Source organism: Dromiciops gliroides, chromosome 3, assembly GCF_019393635.1.
Source record: "Dromiciops gliroides isolate mDroGli1 chromosome 3, mDroGli1.pri, whole genome shotgun sequence".
Classification (NCBI taxonomy): domain Eukaryota; kingdom Metazoa; phylum Chordata; class Mammalia; order Microbiotheria; family Microbiotheriidae; genus Dromiciops; species Dromiciops gliroides.
The window spans coordinates 180,065,984-180,093,313 of record NC_057863.1 but is presented as its reverse complement, the minus strand read 5'-3'; the positions used below and the strand labels follow the sequence as shown (position 1 = coordinate 180,093,313).

Genomic DNA, 27,330 nt, shown 5'->3' with positions numbered 1-27,330 from the left:
CACTGGAAGGACCACAAAGAGGAAAAGGACAGGGTGGCTAGGGTGGCCCTAGCTGTGGCCTAGAGATGGAAAAGAGTGATCAAGGCTGGGCCCAGGGACAAAGACCAGAAAATAACAGTCCTACATTTTAGGACTAGAATTTGATTATATTAATAGCTACTAAAAACAAAATAAATAAATAAAATGAATAATAAATAAAATAAAAATAGAATAAAAATGAGTAATCAAAGGAGAAAGAACCTAACCATTGATAGCTACTATGGGGATAGAGAAGAATGTGAATTTTGAGGAAGAGCTTTGAAAAAGGAGTGACTTTTTTTTTTAATGAGAGCAGTCAAATGGTCCCAGGCCTCAAAAGAATTTTTAGAAGAACTTAAAAAGGACTTTAAAATCAAATGAAAATTCTTTTTAACTTTATTTTTCTTGAGTTTTGTTCTGTTTTCTTTCACAACCTGACTAATATGAAAATGTTTTGGATGATTACACATGTATAACTTATAGTGAGCTGCTTGCCTTCTTAAAGGGAGGAGGGAGAGAGGATGTTAAAAACTGAAAAAAAAAGTCAAATGAGACAGATCAAGGAAAAAATAAATGCAATCCAAGAAAATCAAGAAAACCAACTGGAAACAGAGAATTTAAAACTTAAGGAAGAAATAATTTCTTGAAATCCAGAACTGGGCAAGGGAAATCTAATGATGTTATAAGACACCAAAAAATAATGAAGACAAAATCAAAAGAATGAAAAAACAGACAAGAATGTGAAACATCCTATCAGAAGAATAGCAGAGCTGGAGAACAGATTGAGGAGACACAATATAAGAATTGTCGGACTACCTGAAAGATATGATAATTTTAAAAGGGGGGCGGGGGCAGCTAGGTGCCGCAGTGGATCCGGCCCTGGATTCAGGAGGACCTGAGTTCAAATCAGGCCTCAGACACTTAACACTTACCAGCTGTGTGACCCTGGGCAAGTCACTTAACCCCAATTGCCCAGGAAAAAAAAAAAAGAATCTTGATACAAATATTACAAGAAACTATCAAGGAAACTTGCCCTGAAGTTCTAGAACAAGGAAGCAAAGCGGAAATAGAAAAAAAAAATCCATCCAACACCAACCTGAAAGAGATCCAGGCAAAAAACTTGCAGGAATATCATAGCCAAGTTTCAAAGCTCCCAGGTTAAAGAGAAAATATTGCAAGCAACAACAAAAAAAAAAACCCACAATTTAAATAAAATGGAGCTACAATAATGATTACATAAGACCTAGCAGCTACTTTGTTAAAGCATATGTCTTAGAATACTATATTTTCATAGAGCAAAAGCTCTGGGGTTAAATATTTTATTTCTTCTTCTGTTAACCTAGATAATTTATATTTTGTAGTTATTCAACCATTTCATTTAGATTGTCAAATTTATTGGCATATAATTGGGCAAAATAGTTCCTAACAATTGCCTTAATTTCCTCTTCATTGGTGGTGAGTTCACCCCTTTCATTTTTGATACTAGTAATTTGGTTTTCTTCTTTCCTTTTTTTTTTGATCAAATTAACCAATGGTTTATCTAATTTTGTTGGTTTTTTCATAAAACCAGCTTCTAGTTTTATTAATTTAATGGTTTTCTTACTTTCGGTTTTATTGATCTCTCCTTTGATTTTCAAGATTTCCAATTTGGTGTTTAAAACAGGATTTTTAATTTGTTTATTTTCTAGGTTTTTTTTTTTTATTTCCATGCCCAATTCATTGGTCTGCTTTTTTTCCTCTATTTTGTGGATGTAAGCAAAGTACCGCTTTGGTTGCATCCCATAAGTTTTGAAATCTTGTCTCATCATTGTCATTTTCCTTGATGAAATCACCGATTGTTTCTATGATGTGTTCTTTGACCCACTTGTTTTTTAGGATCAGATTATTTAATTTCCAATTGATTTTTAATCTTTCAATTGTCCATTATTGAATGTAATTTTATTGCATTGTGATCTGAAAAGAATGTGTTTATTATTTCCACTTTTCTGCATCTGGTTGTGGTTTTTATGCCCTGATAAATGGTCAATTTTTCTGTATGTCCCATGTACTTCTGAGAAAAAGGCATATTCCTTTCAATTCCCATTGATTTTCCTCCAGAGATCTATCATATCTAACTTTTCCAGAATTTTATTCATTTCCTTAACTTCTTTCTTGATTATTCTTTTATTAGATTTATCCAGTTGTGAGAGGAGAAGGTTAAGGTACCCCACTAGTATAGTTTTATTGTCTATTTCCTCCTGTAACTCATTCAACCTCTCCTTCAAAAATGTAGATGCTATACCACTTGGTGCATATATGTTAAGTATTAATATGACTTCATTGTATATGGCACCTTCAAGTAAGATATGGTTTCCTTTTTTATTTCTTTAAATTAGATCTATTTTTGCTTTTGCTTTGCCTGAAATCATGATTGCTACCCCTACTTTCTTTGTTTCAGCTGAAGCATAATAGATATATCTCTCTGCTTCAAATGTATTTCTTGTAAACATATTGTAGGATTTTGGTTTTTAATCCATTCTGCTATTCACTTCTGTTCAATGAGTGAGTTTACCCCATTCACATTTATAGTTATAACTTTATTTCCCTCCATGCTATTTCTTTGCCTGTTTAGTCCCCCATCCCTTTCCCTCCTCACAAGTGTTTTACTTTTGATCACCACCTTACCCAATATCCCCTCCCTTGTACTAGTCCCCCCTCACTTTTCTATTATCCCTATCCCTTTTTTACTTCATTATAGGGTAAAACAGATTTCTATATCCAACTGAGTATGTATGTTATTCTCTCTTTGAGCCAACTTTGATGGTTTAATTTTTACCCACCCCCAATCCTTCCCTACATTATAATAGTTCTTTCCTGCCTCTTTTTTGTGAATGGGATAAATTTACCCATAAAATGGAAATATCAAAAATTTGAATTTAAGAATATGTTGCTTTCAGAAAATACAATAAAAATGAGATATACACAAGGATAAAATAAAGGACTGGAGTAGAATTTATTATGTAAAATTAAGTGAGAGTAGTAATCATGATCTCAGACAAAGTTAAAGCTAAAACAGACACAATTAAAAGAAAAAAACTGGGAAACTACACTATGTGTCACCAATATTGTTCAATATTATTTTAGACCATTTAAAATAACCAGATACGGGCAGCTAGGTGGCGCAGTGGATAGAGCACTGGCACTGGATTCAGGAGGACCCGAGTTCAAATTCGACCTCAGACACTTAACACTTACTAGCTGTGTGACCCTGGGCAAGTCACTTAATCCCAACTGCCTCACCAAAAAAAATAAAATAAAATAAAATAAAATGAAATAACCAGACAGTATAAAATACCTGTGAGTATGTATACCTGCCAAAAACAGATACAGGAACTACATGAGCATAAACATAAAACATTTTTTGTAAAAATAAAGTCAGATTTAAATAATCGCAGTAACATTTATTGTTCCTGGGTAGGTAAAGCCAACAATAAAAAATGCCAAATTTGCCCATTTATTCAATGACATCCCAATTAAATTACTAAAAAATTATCTGAGAAAAGAAATGACAAAGTTCATTTGGAAGAACAAAGGTTCAGAAATTTCAAAGAAACCAGGGGGAAAAGATGAAAAAGAAGGAGGTTTCAGCAGTATCAGACCATATACTATATTATGCGGTAAGAGCATTACTGAAGTTTTACAATTATTTTAAATTAAAATTTTCTTGTATTAATAAATAAAATTATTGTGACCAAGAATAGAGGAAATACAGAAAATTGGGAAGAAACTTTCACAATCTCTCAGCTAGGATGTGATTGTGTTGGAAGACTGCTATGGTGTAGGAAATGAGGTAGTTGATTTAGAAAAACATGCAGACTTGAACCTATGAAGAAAGAAGCTATCTACCTCCAGAGAAAGAGATGACAAGTAGAAATACACGTAATACAGTTTTACATATATGTATACGAGTATATTGTGTATGTTTATAGATATCTATGTATATGTGAGTGTGTTTAATTATAGCTTTCTTTAGGGCAAGGTAGTAGGGAGGGGAAGAAATAAAGTAAAAAAGGAACAAAAAACCTAGAATGAAGCAAAGAAAAGCTGGGTAGCTTTGAAAACAATATGTAGTATTTATTACATAGCTTTTATATGGTTACACATACTTACATATTTATTTTATGTATTTATGTTGTGCTTATTATATGTATTTTATGGTATTTTTTTAATAGAAATGTATTGTTTTATATTGAATCCTCTCCTGTTTTCTCATTTTGTATTTAAGTTTAAAATGAATAAACAATTTACAAAAAATATATATAATTGGGAAATGTTTAACAAGATAACTGTAAATACAATTAAAATGGATCATTAATAATTTGTGGTTTCCTGAGTCAATCTGCAGCCCACGCTGATCTGTTTCTATTTTGAATTTTACCACTCAAACACTGAGAGTTTAAGTGACTTGTCCATGGTCATATTGCTACTATGTGTCAGAAGCAGGGCTTAGATCCAGCTCCTCAATGAAAAGCCAGCCTTCTATGCACTCACTATACACTATAAAATATTTGTAGAGTACATAAATACATAAAAACCAACATTCCACAAGGCTGTCAAATTGATATTCACATCACCACTATCCCACTCAAAAATCTTCAATGGTTGGCTACTGTCTTTCAGATAAAATATAAAACCTTCAGTCTGACATTTTATAAAATTTATAAAATTTTAGTCTCCCTATAATCTGGCTCCCACTTATCTTTCTGGTTTTATTTCATATTACTCTTTCACACAATCTTCCTAGGACCTACCTTGTAGAGTTGTGACAATTAAATGAGATATGACTTGAAAAAAATCACTTGGCATTATTCCTGGCACATAGTAAGTGCTATATATATTCCCTTTCCTTCTAGTGAAATTTGCCTACCTGCTTCCCCAGACATTGCCTGGCTGTGTTTTTACACATTTTCTGGAATGTACACTCTTTTCACCAACAACTCACAAAACCCCAAGCTTCCTACTAAGTGCAATTCAGATACAACCTCATACAAAAAGCCTTCCCTGACCCTCTTGCCTTGGGTTTTTAGTGTTCTCTCTCCCTTAGAACTACTTGGCATAAATGTATATATTCATGCAATAATAGCACCTACTCCTCAAAGTTGTTCTCAAGATAAAATGATACTATTTGTAAGGCATTTTACAAACCATACGGCACTATCTACATGCTAGCTATGATCTTACTGGGCAGCTAGATGGCACAGTGGATAGAGTCTTAGGCCTAAAGTCAAAAAACTCATCTTCCTGAGTTCAAATCTGGCCTCAGACACTTAATAGCAGTGTGACTCTGGGCAAGTCACTTAACAAACAGTTAAGTTTCTTCATCTGTAAAATGAGCTAGAGAAGGAACGGCAAAACACTCCAGGATCTTTGCCAAGAAGATTCAGATACAACTGAACAACAAAAACCATCTTACTATTATTACATATTGTATCTCTCCAGAAGGACTGAAGTTCCTTGAGAGCAGGAAATGTTTCATTGTGTCTTTGTACCTACAGTGCTTTCATATAGTAGGCACTAAACAAACATTTGTTCAAAGTGTTTTCTGTAAAAGGTAAAATGAGCAATTTACCCTAAAATAAAAGGAAAGAGAAGGAAGAAACTCAGGGATGCTTAAGTTTATATTACAATATTACTGGGGGCTGGGTGTCCTTCTCCTTGGCTTCGGTGAAACTGCTCTTTCCTGGTTCTCTTCCTCCTTGCCTGGCTGTTCCTTCAGTCACCTATCATAGGCGGCTCCTCATCCATCTCTCACCACCTGTGAGTTCTATTCAAGGCCTTCTTTCCTTCCATCTCACCACTCTTAGTAATCTTACCGGTTTCCATTAGTTTAATTAATTCTAAGCAGATGACTACCAAATAGATTTTTTTCAACCCTAATCTCTCTCATGAATTCCAATCCTATAATGGACATCTTCACCTAGATCAGTCAGTTTAAAAACATTTATTAAACACTTACTATGTGTTTGACCAGCACTAAGCACTAGAAATTCAAAGAAGAGTCATGATCCTTCCCATCAAAGAATTAACATTCTAATGGTGATGCAACAAGTAAACCAGATTAAAGGAAGGAGAGAAAGAAAAAAAACAACCAGGTATATTTATATATATATATATATATATGTATGTATATGTATATGTATATATGTATGTATATGTATATATATATGTATGTATGTATGTATATACACACGTATATAGTTATATATCGACAATGTGTATACCTGATTGATAGACAGATGTAATCAGAAGATAAATCTTAGAGGGAAGGAAAGGAGGAGCACAATGGTGGAAAGTCCTCTTTTCAAAAGGTGATGCTTGAGCTGAATCTTGAAGGAAGCTATGGTAGCCACAAGGCAGAGATAAGAAGAGAACATTATAGCAATGGGGAACAGCTAGTAGAAAGGAGTCAGAAAACAAAATCTCATGTGCAAGAAGTATCAAAAATGCCAGTGTCACTGGATCACAGAGTGTATGCAAGGCATTTTCACCTCACAAACTTTCATCTATCCAATAGTATAAGTATCAGATGACTGAAAAAAGGAAAAGTGAAGGACTCTCATCATTTCCAGATGCCAGGCCTAGGGATGCTGATGCTGTTCAGAAAGGATCCCAGCCTGCACTATGGGTGAGGAAAAGATCACATGCCTGATTGAGTGTAGTACCCATACCATAGGAAGTAAGAACATTTTCAAGATAGGGTGGCTGGGGGACCTAACTGTGGCTTAGGGGAGGAGACCCAATTACAATAATAAACAGAATAAGAAAAATTAGTAAGAAAAGGAAAAAGAACCCTATTATAGATAGCTACTATGGTGTAAAAAAAAATCTGGCAGGACAGCTAGGTGGCACAGTGGATAAAGCACTGGCCCTGAATTCAGGAGGACCTGAGTTCAAATCTGGATTCAGACACTTTGACACTAGCTGTGTGACCCTGGGCAAGTCACTTAACCCTCATTGCCCTGCAAAAAAAAAAGGCAAAAAAAAACCCAACCCAACAATTTATAGTCATATGAAAAAAGCTCTAAATAATTATTGATTAGAGAAATGAAAATGAAAAACAATCTTGAGATATTTTATACCTATAATATTGGCTAAAATGATTGAAGGGGAAAGCGACAAATATTTCAGGGGATGTGGAAAAATTGGGACACTTATTTACTGCTGGTGTAATTGTGAACTGGTCCAACCATTTTGGAGAGCAATCTGAAATTATGGCCAAAGAATTATTAAACTAACTATACCCTTTGACCCAGCAACACTATTAGTAGGTCTGTTTCCCATATTATTATGGGAAGAGGAGAAGGAGCTATATGTTCTAAAATATTTATAGCCACCCTTTGTGGTGGCAAAGAATGGGAAATTGTGGTGGTGCCCATCAATTAGGGAATGGCTAAGCAAGTTGTGGTATATGATTGTAATGGATTAATACTGTTCTATAAGAAATGATGAGCTAGATGATCTTTAAAAAAAAAAAAAAAACATGGATAGGGGCAGCTAGGTGGTGCAGTGGATAAAGCACCAGCCCTGGATTCAGGAGGACCTGAGTTCAAATCCAGCCTCAAACACTTGACACTTACTAGCTGTGTGACCCTGGGCAAGTCACTGAACCCTCATTGCCCCCCAAAAAAAAAGAAAAAAAGAAAAAACACATGGATAGTCTTGCACAAAATAGTAGTGAAATGAGCAGAACCAAGAAAATGTATATAGTAACAACAATGTTGTTTTAAGAACAACTGAGTGAATAAGTCATGTTGATTATTATAAATATCCAAATTAACTATAAAAGATATATGAATGAAGCTACTATCTGTATCCAGAGAAAGTTTGTATAGAATGATTTTACACACACACACACACACACACACACACACACACACACACACACACACACACACACACACACTTGTGCTCAATGGTAACTATCTCTAGGGTGGGGGTGGGGGGAAGAGGGAGAAGGGAGCAAGGGGGAAGATGATAAAAAGTTACATGATAACTTTATTATTTATTTAAAAGGAATAGCAAGTTGTACATAACAGATCTGCAGTTCATGTACAATCATCTTTATTTCTATTCTACTGTTTTTAAAATGCGTATTTTATTTCTTAAGTTCAGAATAAAATAAAACTTTCTTTTAAAAGAAGATTGGAAATGTAGGTTATGAAAGGATTTAAACATCAGATTTTATATTTGATCCTGGAGGTAATAGGGAGCCACTGGAGTTTGCTAAATATGATAGTGACGTGGTTAGACCTGTTGCCTAAAGAAAATTACTTTGTCCGCTCAGCTGATGGGAGTGGGAAGAGACTCAAGGCAGAGAAACCAACCAGAAGTCTACTTCAATATCCAGGCATGAGGGGATGAGCACCTGAACTACAGTGGTGGCTGTGTGAGTGGAGAGAAGGGAACAAAAGAGAAATATCATAAAGATATAAACAAGAATGGCAAAAGAATGGATATATGGGTTATGTCTGGGTGAAGTCTCCTTCCTGTCAAACATTATGGGCTATATTGTCAAGAGTTAAAATAACTTTAGAACAGAAAGCCGTAGCTCTAAATCCTGATTCTGTGAGACTTTAGACAAGTCACTTCCGTTTTCTGGGCTTCAATTTCCTACTTTATTAAAGAAGTGTACTAGAAAGTGATGCCTCAAGTTACCTTCAAATTTTTTCAGGACAACATTCTCTCTTGGTTCTCTTCCTACACATCTGACTGCTCTGTCTTGTTTGCTGTATCCTCATCTAGATCAGGGCTTCTTCAACTTTTTCCACTCATGACCCCAAGAAATTTTTACATGATCCCAAGTATATAGGCATATAAAATAGGTATACATAACCTTTTACTGTTGCCAATTCTTTCAGGACTCCCACATTAAGCTACACAACCCCATATGGGGTCATGACCCACAATTTAAGAAGCTTTGGTCTAGATCATACCCTTTTATAGTAGGTATATAAGAGCTCTGTCCTGTGCCCTTTTCTCTTTCCCTACTATTCTACTTCATGGGATGATCTAATCAGCTCCCATGGATTTAATTACCATCTTTATGCTAATGATTCTCAAATCTTGCCCCAATCTCTCTGCTGACCTCAAATCTTCTATCTCTAGCTGCCCTTCAGACATCTCAAACTCAGTATGTCCACAACAGAACTCATTATTTTACCCCTAAACCTTCTCACACTCCCATCTTCCTTATTACTATAAAGGGTAACATCATCCTCCCAATCCCTCAAGGTCACCACCTAGGAGTCAACTTGGATTCCTCACTATTTCTCAAACACCGCCCCGCCCCCCCCAACCCATATCCAAGCTTTTGCCAAGGCCTATCAATTTCACTTTCACAACATCTCTCTGATATGCCCCCCTTCTCTCCTCAGACACTGCCACCATTCTATAGTAAGCCTTCATCACCTCACACCTGCTCATGGATCTGCCCACCTCAAATTTCTCCCTATTCCAATCCATTCTCCACTCAGCCAACTAAAGTGATTTTTCCTAAAAAACAGGTTTAAGGGGCAGCTAGGTGGCACAGTGGATAGAGCACCAGCCCTGGAGTCAGGAGGACCTGAGTTCAAATCTGGCCTCAGACACTTAATACTTACTACCTGTGTGACCCTGGGCAAGTCACTTAACCCCAATTGCCTCACCAAAAAAAAACAAACAAACAACAAACAACAACAAAAAAGAGAGGTTTAATCATGTTACCCCAACCCCCTTCAATAAACTCCAGTAGGTCCCTATTGCCTCCTGGAGCAAGATCAAAATGCTCTTTTTGGCACACAAAGCTCTTCATAACCTAGGTCCCTTCTACATTTCCAGTCTTCCTATATATTACTCCCCAATATGTACTCTTCAATCCAAGGACATTGGCCTCTTAGCTGTTCCCTCAAACAAAATACTCCATCTCTCAACTCTGGGCTTCTCCTCCAGACTAATTTCTGACCTAACTGACTTTCTTTAGATTCCACCTAAAATCCCACCTTCTACAAGAAACCTTTCCTAAAAACTTTTAATTCTAATGTTTTGCCTTTTTAAATCATTTCTTACTTATCCTGCATATATATATATATATATATATAAAAAACTTGTTTTGTTTGCATATTGTCCACCCCTGTTAGAGTGTAACCTCTTTGAGGGCAGATTGGTTTTTATCCTCTTTTTGTAACCCTAGTGCCTAGCATAGTGCCTGGCACATAGTAGGCACTTAATAAATGTTTACTGAATGAATAATGTGAATCCTTTTCTCCCCTGTTGTTCCTGGGAAAATAAAATTTAAATTAAAAAAAAAAAAGCAGAACTAGGGGCAGGAAGAGAGGAAGAGAGGAGTTAGATAAAAAAAAATCTATAATTGACAAAGGTCCAAAATTTAGAATGTGCATGGTATAGTGAGAATAGCGGGAGAAGGAGTAAAGCAGCTTGGGCAGGGAGAAATTTCATGTAAGAGCAGAAGAGTGAATGCATGTATTTATGTATACATATAAAGATAGATCTATCTATAGATTAGTAGATCCAAAGAGGCAGACCTCCACAAGATTATGAAAACAAGATTAAGGAGTTTGGACTTTAATTGGTAGACAAAGGGAGCCTTTAGAAGTTTAGATGGGGAAGCAACATCTGTCTCAGACCAGAGAAAAACTATTTTCGGTCATAAAATCACCACTACAATTAGCTGCCTTCTTAGGCTATCAAGTTCAGAGGCATTAGAAAGTACTAAAACCTAATAATGACTACAACAATGGTAATTAGAGAACACATTATTTGAAGTAATCAATCTAATTAGAGACTTCACATTACCAAACAAATCCTGGCTGAAATTTGTTTTCAGCTTTACTTACATCATACTTAATAGCATACATAGCTTATTTTTCTAGTCTCCTCACTGTTTGATAAAGCAACTTGATTGATAAGCAAATTTTGTTTTCAAGACAATGAATATATGACAACAGGATATGTTTTGCAGTTTTTTATAGTAAAATTCCATGTAATCTTCATTAAGTTTTTCTATTCAAAGTTCATATCAAATATCCCCCTTTGTTTATCCATTTCCTGAGCTTCTGAAGACTGCCCAAAACCTCTCTTATAATCTCTTTGTGGGCAAGTATTTTGATCAGGAAGCCTGAGTCACCTAGAAGGACTATAAATAGCTTTGTTAAGTTGCTGTTTTCCAGACATCACTTTTGGTAGTTATTTTTTTTTTAATTGGAGATTAAAATGCTTTTTTCTTATAGAAATTACAGTACCAAATATGTGCTGATGACAATCAGAAGTGATTATTCTCTTGACCCTTGTATCAAAAAAGTGTTCATTGTAAGGTCAAGAAATTTTCACCTTTTTGGGGGGTGGGGGGGGAATGAGGCAATGGGGGTTAAGTGACTTGCCCAGGGTCACACAGCTAGTGTCAAGTATCTGAGGCCGAATTTGAACTCAGGTCCTCCTAACTCCAGGACCAGTACTCTATCCACTGCACCACCTAGCTGCCCCTCAATCTTTTATCTAAAAGGAGAATTAGAGGGAAAATAACCAGTCCACAAGATGAAATCATAATGTCAGTCGACAAACATTTACTGAGCACTCACTTAATGTGTGACATTTAAGCCCTAATGATACAGATACAAGCCAAAAGAAAGATAGTACCTGTCCCCAAAAAGCTGACAGTCTAGTGGAAGAAGCTAACATATAAAAGGAGAAAGAGGGGAAAGTAAAACATGGGAAAATCTGAAAATTACCACTATCCACCCCCATTAATTGTTCCCTCAATACTTCAAACTTTGTAAAAAGATATGAAGTATCCAAGAAGTGGTATTATTTAATGTACACATGAATGAATGAAAAAAGCATTAAATGCTTATTATATGTAAAGCACTGCACAAAGTACTTAGGACCCAAAGAGAAAAGTAAGAAAGCCCTTGCTCTCAAGTTTACATTCTTATTGGGGAGATATCTTATCTGGAAGGTTTTATAGCTCCAGGTGGGAAGGTACCATGGTCTTTCAGGTGTATGGTCCTGGCAAGAGAGATATCAATACCATTTTCACTGATAAAGTCACATCACTTTGTGATGTCAGTCTGTTTGATGGGGCCAAGGGCTTTGGCAGCAAAAAAACCCAAAACCTCTTTTCTGGATCTTCAGTACCTTTGGATATGGCCCCCTGCAGGAGCAGCCGCCAGGCTTCATCTCCATAAGGGTTTCTTCCCAAGATGATGGCTAAGGGTACCAGTCTGAAAGTACTGCCACTCCCATGGCTCTAGGATCCAGGGTCCTAGTCTTTCTCCATCCAGTTATGGGAGAAGGTGGTGATGGTTGTTGCCTAGCACATACTGCCTCTATGTCCCAAGGAGTGCTTTGTTGTTTTAGCTAGGTTGGCTTGGCTGCTCTATGTATGGCAACTGCATGGGTTACCTGGCCCCTTCTCTACAAGAGTTGCATTCCTGAATAATGTCTATAAAAGCCAAGATGGAAGTAGGACTGGTGATCTAACAGAGATGTCAAAAGTGCTGCTGAACCAGATTAAAACACAATTGGGAGGGGCAGCTAGGTGGCGCAGTGGATAAAGCACCGGCCCTGGATTCAGGAGTACCCGAGTTCAAATCCGGCCTCAGACACTTAACACTTACTAGCTGTGTGACCCTGGGCAAGTCACTTAACCCCAATTGCCTTACCGAAAAAAAAAACAACAAAAAAAAAACCCAAAAACAAAACACAATTGGGAAATGTTTTAAACGACAACAAAAAAGCCATACAATATAGATAAATGTTCATTTGAGGTTTGCTAAGTTGATATGTGGTCCTCAGGGATCCATTTCTATTTGAGTTTGACATCACAGGTCTACAGAGTGCTGCCACTCCCAGGACTCCTATGCCTTTTTGCCTGTTGATGGCAACTGGTCCTCCCCCATCTCTCACCTTTTTATGTCTGGGATATGATGATATTGGATTAGAGGGTGTGGACAGTTTTTTGGCCCTTTTGGCATGGTTCCAAATTTCTCTGCTAAATGGTTAGATCAGTTCACAACTCCACCAATAATGCATTAATGTCCCAGTTTTCCCACATCCCTTCTAACAGTTATCATATTAGCCAGATAGGTCTGATGTGTTATCTCAGAGTTGTTTTAATTTGCATTTCTCTAATAGTGACCTAGAGCATTTTTTTATATGACTACAGGTAGTTTTCAAAGAAAGAAATCAAAGCTACCTGTTTATATCTTTTGCCCATTTATCAATTGGGGAATGACTTGTATTTTTATAAATTTGACTCCATTCTCGATATATTTGAGAAATGAGACCTTTAGCAAAGATATATGTTGAAAAAAAAATCTTTCCCAGCTTTCTGCTTTCATTCTAATTTTGGTTACATTGGTTTTGTTTGTGCAAAAAAACTTTCTGACTTTATGTAATCAAAATGATCTTTCACATTTCAAAATGTTCTCTATATATTCTTTGGTGCAATAGCCTAGGTGTCCGGATTTTCTAGTGCTCATTTTACATGCCATGGTGCAGTCTTTACAAGTCAGGGCTCAGGAAGCTAAATTTATGCAGTCTCATATTTTAGTGGTGTTACAATTTCCAAGATAGTTGTTGTTTGTCCTTCATTCTTGAAGATGATCATGACAGATGTCACGACTTGCAATGAACTGAATTCAAGTGAGAGGAAGAGCTGTGCAAAGTCACCAGACTCATTCTCTTCCAGAGCCATCTGGGTACATTGGCAAGATATGTATCAGGACAACTGAAGATGGCCCTGGATATTTAAGGCAATTGGGGTTAAATAACAGAGGAAACTGGAACCTCCTTACTGTAAGACTATGAAAAATAGGCATGGGGAGGAAGAGATTTCAGGGGTCATTGTTTATTCAAATGTAATCTTCTTCAAGGATCACAGAGAACAATCAGGCACATTAGCAATTTTTCATGTCTAAGGCATAGGGATCAAGAACAGGAGTCAGCAGTGTCATTTTGGCCCCAGAGTTCCAAGGGGCCTGTGGTTGTATATCAGGGCAAGGAAGCTTTTCAAATCCAGCTTGTACTTATGATGAAGCTGTGTTCAGGGCAACTTTTGTGCCTCTGACCTCAAATCACACACAGTTGAACTGGGATCTACTGCACAGTAACCAGGACATGGAGCTCAGGCCAAGGATGAGCCTGCAGTTCTGACACTCAGAATCTGTAGTGCTTTCCAACTAGCTGATAGGGGATTGGGGCCAGCAGCAGTCTACTCAAGTTCCAAAGCAGGAGTAAGTATCCAATCATATTACCCAGACCATACCCAAACCCTGACTGAAGGCAATAGATCCTAGATCAATCTTAAAATACTTTATTTAAATTTACTATTAACTTTGTCATCTAAATGGCTTTTTCCATCAATGAAAGTATTCCTCTGAAATTAATTCTGGGGAGGTAGAGCCAAGATGGTGGAGTGAAGCCAAAAAGTTGTCTGAGCTCTCCCAAATTTCCCTCAAACAATGTTAAATTAAGCTTCTAAAGAGATTCTGTAGTTGGAGAACCTACAAAAAGACAGAGTGAAACAATATTCCAGCTTAAGATAACCTAGAAGGTCTATCTCACCTGGGTAAAAGAGGAGCACAGCTCAGCACAAAGGGTGTCTGGGCAAGCCAGCAAAAGGCTCTTAGCCACAGCACAGATCAGTAGCCAAGAACCCTCAGCAAGCTAGTGGCACAGCAGACCAGTTGTGAAGGCCCCAGCCCCAACACAGAAGGCAATTTGCCAGCCGGGTTATCTGATACCCAACAAGCCCAATAGACTGGGCCACTCCAGTGCCATAAGCAAACTACAAGCAAAGAAGGCCTCGGAGCAGAAAGCCAGTAACTGAGCCCCTGACGCCCATCAAAAGAAGCTTGGGACAGTGCATGTTGTATCCCAGAAGTAAAACTCAACTTTAAAAGGGACAAAAGAAGCTAAAATATGAATAAGAAACGGGGGAAAAACCCTCAGCAGAGAAAACTACTATTGGCAACAGGAGGACCAAAACCAACTCAAGGAGGACAACAATCTCAAAATGCCTACACATGAAGCCTTAAAGAGGAAGAGGTCTCAAGACTAAAAAGCCCTCTTGGAAGAGCTCAAAGGGTTTTATAAACCAAATAAGAGAGGGAGAAGAAAAATTGGGGAAAAGAAATGAGTTAGAGGAAGCTAGGTGGTGCGGTAGAAAAAGCACTGGCCCTGGATTCAGGAGGATTGGATTTCAAATCTGACCTCAAACACTTGACTAGCTGTGTGACCCTAGGCAAGTCACTTAACCCTCATTGCCCCGAAAAAGAAAAGATAAAAAAGAATCAGAATCAGAATTGGACAGATGTAAGCCAATGACCCAGACAACAGGAAGAAGTAAAGTAGAATCAAAAGAATGTAAAAGTGGCGGAGCCAAGACGGCGGAGAGGAAGCAGCAAGCTGCCTGAACTCTCCTTCTGTTCCCTCAAAACGAACATTAAATCAAGCCTCTGGACGGATTCTGAAACTATAGAACCTGCAAAGAGACAGAGAGACACAGTCCTCCAACCAGAGATAATTTAGAAGACTTCAGGAAAAGGTCGGTCTGACTCAGGCAAAAGGGAGGCCCAGCGCAGGGCAGCAACCCAGCGCCAAGGGGGTCGGGGCAAGTCAGCAGGAGCTGCGGGCCACAGCCAAACAACTAAGGCCCCTAGAACCTGATTCAAAAATCTGGTGGCCAAGAAGGACAGTGGAAAAACCTACCTGCACTGGCCGACAGGGCCACGAACGGGTCAGGCGGGATCAGACGCCGGGTCCAGCGCCTGACTGGCCGAGCACAATCAGACAGGAAGTGCAGGGCAGGGGATCTCCACACACCATAAAGGCCTCAGAGTAAAAACCCGGTCACACAGCACCTATACCCCTGCACAAGAAGCCCAAAACAGGGACCCTGGTGCCCCCAGAGCAGACCTCAACTTAAAGAATAAATAAATAAGCTGCAATAATGAGTAAGAAGAGGGGGCAGCTAGGTGGCGCAGTGGATAAAGCACTGGCCCTGGATTCAGGAGGACCTGAGTTCAAAGCCGGCCTCAGACACTTAACACTTACTAGCTGTGTGACCCTGGGCAAGTCACTTAACCCCCATTGCCTCTCAAAAAAATAAATAAATAAATAAATAATGAGTAAGAAGCAAAAAAGAGCCCTCTCCATTGAGAGCTTCTGTATCAATAGGGAAGAAGCCAACACAAACTCAGATGAGGACAATAGCCTCAAATTGCCTACATCTGAAGCCTCACATTGGTGGCAAGAACAAAAAGCCTTCCTGGAAGAGCTCAAAGAGGATTTTAAAAATGAATTGCAAGAGGTAGAAGAAAAAATGGGGAGAGAAATGAAAGCAAAACAAGAAAACTATGAAAAAAGAATCAGCAGCTTGGAAAAGGAAGCACATAATTTCACTGAAGAAAACAAAGCCTTAAAAAATTCATTTGGCCAAATGGAAAAAAAAGTGCATAATCTCACTGAAAAAAACAATGCCTTAAAAATTAAAGTGGGACAGTTGGAAGATAAGGAATCCATGAGACACCAGGAATCAGTCAAGCAGAATAAAAAAAATGAAAAAATAGAAGAAAATGTGAAATACCTCATTGGAAAGACAACTGATCTGGAAAACAGATCGAGGAGAGACAATTTGAGAATCATTGGACTGCCTGAAAGCCATGACCAGAAAAAGAATCTAGACACCATATTCCAGGAAATTATTAAGGAGAACTGCCCTGATATCACAGAATCAGAGGATAAAATCATCATTGAAAGAATCCACCGATCACCTCCTGAAAGAGACCCCAAAAGAAAAACTCCAAGGAATATTGTGGCCAAATTCCAGAATTATCAGGTGAAGGAGAAAATACTCCAAGCAGCCAGAAAGAAGCAATTTAAATATCATGGAGCCACAGTCAGGATTGCTCAGGACCTGGCAGCTTCAACATTAAAGGACCGCAAGGCTTGGAATATGATATTCCAGAAGGCAAAGGAGCTTGGATTGCAGCCGAGAATCTATTACCCAGCAAAAATGTGCATTTTCTTTCAAGGGAAAAGATGGACATTTAATGACATTGGGGACTTTCAATCTTTCCTGGTGAAAAGACCAGAACTGAATAGAAAATTCGATCTCAACATACAAGACTCAAGAAAAGTTTAAAAAGGTAAACAGAGGGGAAAAAAAAAGGTTACCCTATTAGGTTAAACTGTTTATATCCCTACACAGGAAAATAATACTCATAACTCTTAAGAACTGTAAATGTATTTGGGCAGAGAGAAGGACTTTACATAGAGGGTATAAATATAAATTGTCTTTGATGTGATGATACAAAAGAATTAAGGGGTTAAAAAGGGAGTCTATGGGGAGGAAAGGAAAGGGGAGGTGGAATGGGATGAATTATATCATATGAAGAGGTGGAAAAAAACTTATTACAATAGAGGGAAAGAAAGGAGGGGGGAACATTGTTTCAACCCTATTATCATTAGATTTGACTCAAAGAGGGAATAACATATACGTTCATTGGGATAAAGAAACTTAACTCATTCTTTAGGGAAACAAAAGGGGAAGGGAAAGGGGGGAACTGATAGAAGGGAGGACAAAAGCAAGGGAGAAAAGGGTAAAGAAAAGAGAGGGGGCGTGATAAAAAGGGAGGGCAGATGGGGGAGGCAGGGGTAAGAAGTAAAACGTTGGTGAGGAGGAACAGGGTGAAAGAAGGGGGGAAAAGTACAAAGGGGGGTAAATAGGATGGAGGGGAATAGACAGTCAGTAATAATAACTGTGAATGTGAATGGGATGAACTCTGCTATAAAACAGAAGCGAATTGCAGAGTGGATTAAAAACCAGAACCCTACAATATGCTGTTTACAAGAAACACATTTGAAGCAGAGAGATACACACAGAGTAAAGGTAAAAGGCTGGAGCAGAATATATTATGCCTCAGCTAAAGTAAAAAAGGCAGGGGTAGCAATCCTTATCTCAGACAAAGTGCAGGCAAAAATAGATCTCATTAAAAGAGATAAGGAAGGAAATTACATCTTACTTAAAGGTACTATAGATAATGAAGTAATATCAATATTAAATATGTATGCGCCAAGTGGTATAGCATCCAAGTTCTTAGAGGAGAAGTTAAATGAGTTACAAGAGGAATTAGACAGTAATACTATACTAGTGGGGGATCTGAATCTCCCCCTCTCAGAATTAGATAACTAGCCAAAAAATAAAATAAGAAGTGAAAGAGGTGAATAGATTACTAGAAAAGTTAGACATGACAGATGTCTGGAGAAAATTGAATGGGGATAGAAAGGAATATACCTTTTTCTCAGCAGTACATTTTCAAAAATTGACCATGTATTAGGGCACAAAAACATCATAGTCAAATGTAGAAAGGCAGAAATAGTAAATGCATCCTTCTCAGATCATGATGCAATAAAAATTACATGTAAGAAAGAGCCAGGGAAAAGTAGAATGAAAATCAATTGGAAACTAAATAATTTCATTCTAAAGAATGAATGGGCCAAACAAGAAATCATAGAAACAATCAATAACTTTATCCAAGAGAATGACAATAATGAGACAACATACCAAAATCTATGGGATGCAGCCAAAGCAGTGCTTAGGGGAAAATTTATAGCTCTAAATGCTTACATGAATAAAAAAGAGAAAGAGGAGATTAATGAATTGGGCATGCAACTTAAAAAGCTAGAAAAAGAACAAATTAGAAATCCCCAATTAGACACTAAATTAGAGATCCTGAAAATTAAAGGAGAAATTAATAAGACTGAAAGCAAAAAAACTATAGAATTAATCAATAAAACTAAGAGCTGGTTTTATGAAAAAACCAATAAAATAGATAAAATATTGGTTAATTTGATTAAAAAAAAGAAAGAAGAAAACCAAATTACCAGTATCAAAAATAAAAAGAGTGATGTTACCACCAATGAAGTGGAAATTAAATCAATAATTAGGAATTATTTTGCCCAACTGTATGCCAATAAATTTGACAATCTAAATGAAATGGATGAATATTTACAAAAATACAAACTGCCCAGGTTAACTGAAGAAGAAATAAAATCCTTAAATAAACCCATATTAGAAAAAGAAATTGAACAAGCCATTAATGAACTCCCTAAGAAAAAATCCCCAGGGCCAGATGGGTTTACAGGTGAATTTTACCAAACATTTAAAGAACAATTAATTCCAATATTATACAAATTATTTGGAAAAATAGGTGAAGAAGGAGTTCTACCAAATGACACAAATATGGTGGTGATACCAAAACCAGGCAAAGCAAAAACAGAGAAAGAAAATTATAGACCAATTTCCCTAATGAATATTGATGCTAAAATCTTAAATAAGATATTAGCAAGGAGATTACAGCAAGTGATCACCAGGATAATACACTATGACCAGGTGGGATTTATACCAGGAATGCAGGGCTGGTTCAACATTAGAAAAACTATTAACATAATCAACCACATCAATAAGAAAGCCAACCAAAATCATATGATTATCTCAATAGATGCAGAGAAAGCTTTTGACAAAGTACAATACCCATTCCTAATAAAAACACTAGAGAGTTTAGGAATAGGTGGAGCTTTCCTTAGAATAATAAACAGTATCTACCTAAAGCCATCAGCAAGTATTATATGCAATGGAGATAAGTTAGAGGCCTTCCCAATAAGATCAGGGGTGAAACAGGGATGTCTATTATCACCCCTATTATTTAATATTGTCCTAGAAATGTTAGCTTTAGCAATCAGAAGAGAAAGGAATTAAAGGAATTAGAATAGGCAAGGAGGAAACAAAACTATCACTCTTTGCAGATGATATGATGGTATACTTAAAGAATCCTCGAGAATCAAGTCAAAAATTACTTGAAACAATCAACAACTTTAGCAAAGTAGCAGGATATAAAATAAATCCACATAAATCATCAGCATTTCTATACATGACCAACAAAGTCCAGCAGCAAGAGATAGAAAGAGAAATTCCATTTAAAGTAATGGTAGATAATATAAAATACTTGGGAGTCTACTTGCCAAGACAAACCCAGGAACTCTATGAACACAACTACCAAACACTCTTCACACAAATCAAATTAGATCTAAACAACTGGAAAGATATCAATTGCTCATGGATAGGCAGAGCTAATATAGTAAAAATGACAATACTACCTAAATTAATTTACTTATTCAGTGCCATACCAATCAGACTACCTAAAAATTATTTTATACAGCTAGAAAAAATAATAACAAAATTCATCTGGAAAAACAAAAATTCAAGAATATCCAGGGAAATAATGAAAAAAAAATTCACAGGAAGGTGGGTTAGCGGTACCAAACCTGGAGCTTTACTATAAAGCAGCAGTCATCAAAACTATCTGGTAGTGGCTAAAAAATAGAATGGTAGATCAATGGAATAGGCTAGGCACAGGAAATGCAGTAGTAAATGACTCTAGTAATGTAGTGTTTGATAAACCCAAAGACTCCGGCTTCTGGCATAGGAACTCAGTATTTGACAAAAACTGCTGGGAAAACTGGAAGATAGTATGGCAGAAATTAGGCATAGACCAACATCTTACACCTTATACTTCAATAAGGTCAAAATGGATACACGATTTAGACATAAGAGGTGATACCATAGGTAAATTAGGAGAGAAAGGAATAGTCTACCTATCAGATCTTTGGAAAGGAAAACAGTTTTTGACCAAACAAGAGATAGAGTATATTATAAAATGCAAAATGGATGATTTTGATTATATTAAATTAAAAAATTTCTGTACAAACAGAAGCAATGTATCCAAAATTAGAAGGGAGGCAGAAAGCTGGGAAACAATTTTTGAGGCCAGTACTTCTGATAAAGGCCTCATCTCTAAAATATATAGGGAGCTAAATCAAATTTATAAGAATCCAAGTCATTCCCCAATTGAGAAATGGTCAAAGGATATGAACAGGCAGTTTTCTGATGAAGAAACCAAAGCTATCTATTCCCATATGAAAAAATGCTCTAAATCTCTAATGATTAGAGAGATGCAAATTAAAACAACTCTGAGGTACCACCTGACACCTATCAGATTGGCTAAAATGACAAAAAAAAGAAGATAATAAATGTTGGAGAAGCTGTGGGAAGATTGGAACACTAATTCATTGTTGGTGGAACTGTGAACTGATCCAACCATTCTGGAGAGCAATTTGGAATTATGCCCAAAGGGCTATAAAGCTGTGCATACTACTGTGATGGACTATGTTCTTCTCACCAGTGCAATGGTACAGAAGAGTTCCAGGGAACTCATGATAGAAGAGGATCTCCAAATCCAAGGAAAAAAAAAAAAAGAACTGTGGAGTATAGATGCTGATTGAACCATACTATTTCTTTTGTTTTGGGTGCTGTTGTTTTTGTTTTTTTCTATTTTGAGGTTTTGCATTACTGCGCTGATTTTTTCTCTTATAACAGGATTAATGCAGAAATAGGATTAATGTTATTATGGATATATATGTGTGTGTATAGATATATATATATGTATATGTATATAGATATATAGATATAACCTATATCAGATTACCTGCTGTCTAGGGGAGGGGGGAGGGAGGGGAGGGAGGGAGAAAAATCTGAAATTGTAAAGCTTGTATAAACAAAAGTTGAGAACTATCTTTACATGTAATGGAAAAAATAAAATAGCTTATATGTAAAAAAAAAAAAAAAAGAATGTAAAAGTAGAAGAAAATGCAAAATACCTCTTCAGAAAAACAACAGACCTGGAAAATAGATCCAGGAGGGACAGACAATTTAAGAATAACTGGGGGGCACCTAGGTGGCACAGTGGATAAAGCACCACCCCTGGATTCAGGAGGACCCGAGTTTAAATCCAGCCTCAGACACAATACTTACTAGCTGTGTGACCCTGGGCAAGTCACTTAACCCCAATTGCCTCAAAATAAATAAATAAATAAATGACTGGACAACCTGAGGACCATGATTAAAAAAGCAAAAAATAGCCTGGACAGCACATTTCATGACATAATCAAGGAGATCTGCCCCAATGTCTTAGAACCAGAGGAAAATGTAGTCACTGAAAGAATACACTGATCACCTCCTAAAAGAGACCCCAAAAAGAAAATTCCAAGGAATATCATAGCCAAATTCCGGAATTATCAAGTAAAGGAGAAAATACTGCAAGCAGCCAGAAAGAAACAATTTAAATATCAAGGAGCAACAATCATGATTACACAGGCCCTGGCAACTTCAACATTAAAGGTTAAGAGGGCTTTGGAATATGATATTCTGGAGGGCAAAGAAACTTGGATTACAACCAAGAATGTAGTACCCTGCAAAATTAAGTATAATCTTTCAGGGGAAAAGATGGGCATTCAACAAAATAGGAGACTTTAAAACTTTCCTAATGAAAAGCCCGAAACTGAACAGAAAATTCAATCTATAAGTACAAGACTCAAGAGAAGCATAAAAAGGTAAAACAAGGGGGGAAAACATGTTATTCAATAAAGTTTAAATGTTTACATCCCTACACAGGAAGAAGATACTTGTAATGCTTGAGAACAGAACAGTATCTTTATTTAGACAGATAGGGAGGGGGCAGCTAGGTGGCGCAGTGGATAAAGCACTGGCCCTGGATTCAGGAGGACCCAGTTCAAATGTGGCCTCAGACACATGATACTTACTAGCTGTGTGGCCCAAGGCAAGTCACTTAACCCTCACTGCCCCCCCCAAAAAAAAGACAGATAGAAGTGCACATAGAGGGTGTGGGTATAAGTTGATTTTGATTTGATGATATTAAAAAAAAACATTAAGGGGTGACAAAAAGGATTATTCTGGGAGAAGAGGAAAGAGAAAGCAGAATGGTGTAAATCACATCACATGAAGAGGCACAAAAGACCTATTACAATAGGGGGGAAAAAGGGAAGGGTGAGCATTGTTTTGACCTTACTTTCATCTGATTTGGCTCAAAGAGGGAATAACATACACACTCATTTGGGTATAGAATTTTATCTTTTACCCTATTGGGAAGAGGGGAGAGGGGAAAGAAAAGGGTGGAGTGCTGATAAAAGGGAGGGTAAAAGTATGAGGCAAAAGGGGAAAGAAAAGAGAATTGAGACTGATAGAATGGAGGGCAAAACTAGGAGGCAAAAGGGGAAAGGGCAAAAGAGAGGTGGGTGGGTCTGACTGAGGGAGATGGTGGTCAGAAGCAAAACACTAGTGAAAGGGACAGAAAAATATTAAAAAAGAGGGAAAACTAGGATACATAGCTAGTAATCACAACTGTGAGTATGAACTCTCCCATAAAACAGAAGAAAAGAACAGAATGGATTGAAACCCAGAATACTATAATATGTTGTTTATAAGAAACACATTTGAAGCAGAGAGTAAGGTAAAAAGCTAGAGCAGAATATATTCTGCTTCAGCTGGTTTAAAAAAAAAAAAAAGGTATAGCATACCTTATCTCAGACAAAGCAAAAGTAAAAATAGACCTAATTAGAAGAGATAAGGAAAGAAACAACATCTTGCTAAAAAGGTACCATAAACAATGAAGTAATCTCTCAATACTAAACATATATGCACCAATTGGTACAACATCCAAATTCTTAGAAGTTAAGTTGAGTTACAGGAAGAAATAGAAAGCAAAAATATATTAGTGAAGGACCTCAACCTTCCCCTCTCCTAACTAAATAAGTCTAACTACAAAATAAATAAGAAAGAAGTTAAGGAGACAAATAGAATTTTAGAAAAATTAAATAATGATAGACCTCTGGAGAAAATTGAATGGGGATAAAAAATAATAAACCTTTTTCCTCAGTGATACATGGCACTGACACAAAAATTGACCATGTATTAGGGCATAAAAACCACACAGTCAACTGCATAAAACCTCAGTCAAATGCAGAAAGGAAGAAACAGTAAATAGATCATTTCCAGATCATGCTGCAATAAAAATTATGCATAATAAAGGGCCATAGAAAGATAGGCCAAAAATTAACTGGAAACTAAATAATCTCATCCCAAAGAACGAGTGGGTCAAACAACAAATCATAGAAACAATCAATAATTTCATCAAAGAGAATGATGATAATGAATTAACATACCAAAACTTATGGAATGCAGCCAAAGAAGTTGTTAGGGGAAAATTTTATATCTCTAAATGCCTACATAAATAAAATGGAGAAAAGAGAAATCAATGAATTGGGCATGCAACTAAAAAAAGCTAGAAAAAGAACAAATTTTAAAAACCCAATTAAATACCAAATTAGAAATTCTGAAAATTAAAGGAGAGATACAATTGAAAGAAAACTATAGAATTAATAAATAAAACTAAGAGCTGGATCTATGAAAACCCTAATAAAATAGATTAAACCTTTGGTTAATTTGATTTAAAAAAAAAAGAAAGAAAACCAAATTACCAGTATCAAAAAGGAAAAGGGTGAATTTACCACCAATGAAAAGGAAATTAAAGTGATAATTAAGAATTATTTTGCCCAACTGTATGCCAATAAATTTGATAATCTAAATGAAATGGATGAATATTTACAAAAATATAAACTGCCCAGATTAACAGGAGAGGAAATGCAAAAATTCTAAATAGAATATTAGAAAGAGATTACAGTAATTTATCACCAGGATAATATACTATGAATACGTGAGGTTTATACCAGGAATGCAGGGCTGGTTCAATATATTAGGAAAATTATCAACATAATTGATTACATCAATAACAAAATCATATTATTATCTCAATGGATGCAGAAAGTTTTTGAAAAAATACAGCACCCATTCCTATTAAAAACACTAGACAGCATAGGAATAAATGGAGCTTATTTTAAGATAATAAAGAGTATCTGAAACCAAAAACAAGCATTATATGTAATAGGGATTAAGTTAGAAGCATTCCCATTAAGATTAGGGGTGAAACAAGGATGTCCATTATCACCACTATTGCTCAATATTGTACTAGAAATGTTAGCCTTAGCAATAAGACAAAAAACAAAGAAAGAAAGAAAGAAAGAAATTGAAGGAATTAGAATAGGCAAGAAACCAAAACTATCACTCTTTGCAGATATGTTGGTATTCTTAGAGAATCCTAAAGAATCAACTAAAAAACTACTTGAAACAATAGCAACTTTAGCAAACTTGCAGGATATAAAATAAATCCACATAAATCATCAGTCTTTGTATATATGACCAACAGAGGGCAGCAGCAAGCGATTGAAAGAGAAATTCCACTTAAAATAACTGTAGACAATATAAAATAATTGGGAGTCTACCTTCCAAGGCAAGCCCAGGAACTATATGATCACAATTATAAAACACTTTTCACACAATTAAAATGAGATCTAAAAAAATGAAAAAAAAAAACCAATTTTTCATGGGTAGAACATGCTAACATAAAATGACAATTCTACCTAAATTAATTTTTTTATTCAGTGCCATACCAATCAAACGACCAAAAAATTATTTCATAGATGTAGAAAAAATAAAATTCATTTAGAAGAACAAAAGGTCAAGAATATCAAGGGAATTCATGAAAAAAAATGTAAAGGAAGGTGGCCTAGCTGTACCAGGTCTAAAACTATATTATAAAGCAACAACCATCAAACTATGTGGTACTGGCTAAGAAATAGCATGGCGGGGGCAGCTAGGTGGCAACAGTGGATAGAGCAACGGCCCTGAAGTCACTAGGACCTGAATTCAAATCCAGCCTCAGACACTTGACACTTACTAGCTGTGTAACTTTGGGCAAGTCACTTAACCCCAATTGCTTCAGCAATAAAATAAAATAAGAAATAAAATGGCAGATCACTGGAATAGGTCAGGCACACAAAACACAGCAGTAAATAAACATGGCAATCTCCTATTTGATAAACACAAAGACTCTAGCCTCCAGGAAAAAGAACTCACTATTTGACAAAAACTGCTGGGAAAACTGGAAAATAGTATGGCAGAAACTAGGCACAGACCAACATCTTACACCATACACCAAAGTAAAATCAAAATGCGCATGTGATCTAGACATAAAAGGCGATACCATAGGCAAATTAGAAAAGGAAGTAATAGTTTACTTGTCAGATCTACGGAGAGGGGAAGAATTTATGACCAAAGATGAGATAGAGAACATTATGAAATACAAAATGGATCGTTTTTATTAGATTAAATTTAAAAGGGTTTGCACAAACAAAACCAATGTAAATAAAATTAGAAGGAAAGCAGAAAGCTGGGAAGCTATTTTTACAATCCATGTTTCTGATAAAGGCCTCATATCTAAAATATATAGAGAACTGAATCAAATATGTAAGAATACAAGTCATTCCCCACTTGAGAAGTGGTCAAAGGATATGAAAAAGCAATTTTCAGATGAATAAATTGAAGCTATCTACAACCATATGAAAAAAATGTTCTCAGTTACTACTAATTAGAGAAATGCAAATTAAAACTACTCTGGGGTACCCAATTGGCTAATATGACAAAAAAGGAAAATGATAAATGTTGGAGAAGATGTGGGAAAATTTGGAATACTAATGCACTGTTGGTGGAGTTGTGAACTGATCCAATCATTCTGAAGAGCAATTTTGAACCACGCCCAAAAGGCTATTAAAAAAGGCAATGCCCTGGGCAAGTCACTTAACCCTCATTGGCAGGCCAAAAAGGAAAAAAACGGCAATGCCACTACTAGATCTATAATCAAAGAGATCAAATGTACAAAAATATTTCTAGCTACTCTTTTTGTAGTAGAAAAGAACTGGAAATTGTGGGGATGCCCATCAATTGTGGAATGGCTAAACAAGCTGTGGTATATGAATGTAATGCATATTGCATTGTGTACTATTGTACTGAAAGAAATGAGCAGGAAGATTTAAGAAAAACCTGGAAAATTTAATTAATTAAGTTGAATTAATTAAAAAATTAATCTAATTGATGCTGAATAAAATGAACAAAGCCAAGAGAACGTTATAGTACATTGTGTGATGATCAACTGTGATAGACATAGCTTTTCTCAGCCATACAATAATCCAAGGTAATTCCAAAAGACATGATGGAAAATGTTCTCCACATTCAGAAAAAAGAATGATGGCATCTGAATAAAGAACAAAGCATACTGGTTTCATTTTATTGTTATTTTGTTTGTTTCTTCTTTCTTATGGTTTTTCCCTTTTGTTCTGATTCTTCTCTCACAACAAGACTAATATGGAAATATGTTTAACATGATTGTAATGTATAACCTATATCACATTGCTTTCTGGCTTTGGGAGGGGGGAAGAGAAGGGAGGATGGAAGAAAAATTTGGAACC

General features: G+C 36.4%; 1 protein-coding gene across 1 annotated transcript in view; it reads right to left on the bottom strand.

The window, feature by feature from the left end:
- The window catches only part of SEPTIN10 (septin 10), a 76,810-nt gene that overhangs the window by 41,696 nt on the left and 7,784 nt on the right, over positions 1 to 27,330 (bottom strand). The gene's annotated exons all lie outside the window — the stretch shown is intronic.